The sequence below is a fragment of the Nelusetta ayraudi genome, unplaced genomic scaffold (assembly GCF_046127955.1).
Source record: "Nelusetta ayraudi isolate G7.1 ecotype Tasmania unplaced genomic scaffold, CSIRO-AGI_Nayr_v1 ptg000027l, whole genome shotgun sequence".
In the NCBI taxonomy this organism is placed as follows: domain Eukaryota; kingdom Metazoa; phylum Chordata; class Actinopteri; order Tetraodontiformes; family Monacanthidae; genus Nelusetta; species Nelusetta ayraudi.
Window position 1 is genome coordinate 1,844,107 of NW_027466077.1, and position 3,002 is coordinate 1,847,108.

Genomic DNA, 3,002 nt, shown 5'->3' on the forward strand with positions numbered 1-3,002 from the left:
ATCAGGTTCCTGCCATTCTGAAAACCCCAACTCCTTTTCTCAGAATTCTCCCAGTGAAATCAAGTCCGAAATACGTTCCCCCAAATTATTCCTAATCCGCTTCGACACTGCTGCAAATTCCCGAGCTCTGGTTAAGCTGCCGCAGCATAAGTGCTGCTGGAAGATGCAGAATAAAAAGGTGCAGGCGGGTTCAAACTGCAGGAGCAGTTCATGACTCCTCGTTTGTATGAGTTCAAGGTCCAAAATGTGTAAAAATGTGTAAAGATTTCCACCTCAGCTGCAACTATGCGACTCACTGCTGCCACCACCAGAGCTGCTGGTAACTGCCACCGTCCGTCAGATGCTCCAGCGTTTGACCCCCTTCACGTTGCTGCCCCTGGTTGAGTAACTCGGCCTTCTGACATTTTCGCTCATCTGTTTCTATTTATAAGCACGGCGCAGTGTTTACCATTACACAGCCCCTGGAGGCATTGGAGCGTTCCTGGAAATGCTTTCGTTCTCTTGCTCTGGCCTCATTTTCTGCTTCTTGAAGAAAAAAAGAAAGAAAGAAAGAAAGAGACCAAGAAAGATAAAAAAAAAATAAATAAAAGTACACACTTGTTTTTTTATAGGTTTGGAACTTCTTAAAGCCCTCCTGTGTGAGAATGAGAATGCTATTCACAGGCTAGTCAGTGTATCACAACGCAATTTTCTTTTTGTCACTTTTATTGATGTCATCTGTGATAAAAGAAGGACAAAGATCACAAGTAGCCGAGACACACATTTGCATTTCAAGATACAGGAACCTATCAGTCACATGCTACTACATGCTACTATAAATGTTTGTTTTACTCTATTTACCCACTCAGACATACACATACACACATTTTCTATTCCATTTCATCTCAACAACTATATCTTTAAATGTAACCCGCTGGGCCTTGATGCACAAAATTTCTCAACTATTTTAAAAAGTGAAAGTATTCCCTCCCTGTACACACATTTGCTGTGTCAGCTCTTCTCGGAGGGAGTAAAGATTCTCCCTTTCACACTCCAAGTGCTCTCATTACCCACCAGCAGCTGGGTGGGATGTAAACAGCAGGTCAGCGGGAGGAGAGAGGGGAGGGGTCAGCCACTCATCCCACCTTACTGTAAACTACTGCAAATATATATATTTTTAAATACATATTCTCTTTCAAATTTTATCACAACAAAGAATTTCTATCCATTTGTGAAGAAATAAATTCCCTTTCATTTAAATTCTGCCCATATTTTCATTTTATCAGATGGGTGTCATTCTGTGCACCTCGTACGAATTAAAGCTGCATGACAGTCAGCTGTAGACTCATGCAAAAATGAAAACCTGCTCTGTGTAATGTTCCTGTTGCAGGTCAGTGGGGCCTCCATCACTGTGTGAACTCCACTGGAGAGAATCACCTTGCTGCCTCGCAGGTTAAACGCCTCTTAATTCCAAAATCCCCCGGTGGAGTCGGATGACTGGAGCCACCTCTGACAAGGAAATTATGATTTATCGAGGCCATTTACCTCCCTCTAGTTCCCAAATTGATTCTTGCACCATCCAAAGCGTGCGTTATTCCCGACAGGCTGATGGGAATCGCTGTTCCGACGCTGACAAACATTGTGAGTTTTCATTTGAAAGGCTAACTTGCCTTTGCGGTGTGGGCGAGGAGAAAAAAAAATCAATCCAATCGCTGTTCCAGAGCTTTGCGAGCACTGCTGCATAATCCCAATTCCGTCTTTAAAAAAAAAAAAAAACCTGTATTCCAGCACATGTGGATGGGAGGCTGTAATCTCTCCATGCCCTCCTTCCGTGCACTCTCTAAGCCCCCGCCCTGCCCCGCCCCACCCATCCGCTTAACACATCTGCTTGCAGCTGGACCTGATGCGGACAGAAGTCACAGGCGCACGTGGAGCTGGTGATTACAATCATCTACGAAATCACCATCGGATGCGTCCAATTGAATTCAAGCAGTTCAGGAAAGAAATGCACGACGACCTTTATGCACTCGTGCATGAGCCCAGTCGCCAGGAGGGGGTCAGCCAATCAGAACCGTGTTCGGTGTGACAATATTGCAGGCGCTCCCACAGCGATGCACGTGCAAGTGTTCTTTTTATTTCCTCTTTTTCCCTGCCTCTGCCCACCCGGTCACGGCCGGTCGTGCACGGTGCAGCAACAGGCGCAGTTTAGGCCGCACGTGCCTGCACGACATATTAACCCGCGGATTAATCTGTAAAGCCCCACCACGACGGCCCACCACTCACAGCGGTCCGTCCAGTCCACAGAGCCTGTGTGGTGGAGGTGGTGGTGGTGGTGGTGGTGGTGGTGGAGGGGAGGCAGGGGAGGGGGAGTAACAGGCTGCACGGCTCAGCGCCTCACAATAAACTTTAGTGACAACAGTTGCAGTCAGCTGATCTCTGAGGTGGATCACACACACACACACACACACACACACACACACACACACACACACACACACACACACACACACACACACACACACACACACACACACACACACACAGGAAGAGGGCCAGAGTCTCGACAGCAACTACTGCCAGTTTCCTCAGGACAGTCAAAGGCACAAGAATTCACTGGGAGGATTCAGTAACAGTACAGTGCTGTGCTGAAATAATTCCTTCATAACATAGTTAAAAATGTAAACGTAATGCATCATCACAGTCCTTTTTTCACGTCTTGACTTCACCGGCCAGAATCTCTGCATTCCAGCAGCAGAATACAGCTCATTTGGCCACTTTTTACTCATTTGGAGCTTTTGGAGTCCATTGCAATCACAGTAAATTCATATTTTTTAAATATAAATTAATGTCATTTTTCTGGTTTAAAAAAAAAAAAAAGACTGATGACGTCTCTTCTCTGTTTACATTATCATTGCGTAACATGTTGCCGTCATAATAAAGTGTATATGGAGGTGAATAAACCACTCCCAAAGCCCCCCTTCTCTCTCTCTCCTCTCTCGCGCTCCCTCTCCCTCCTCTCTCTC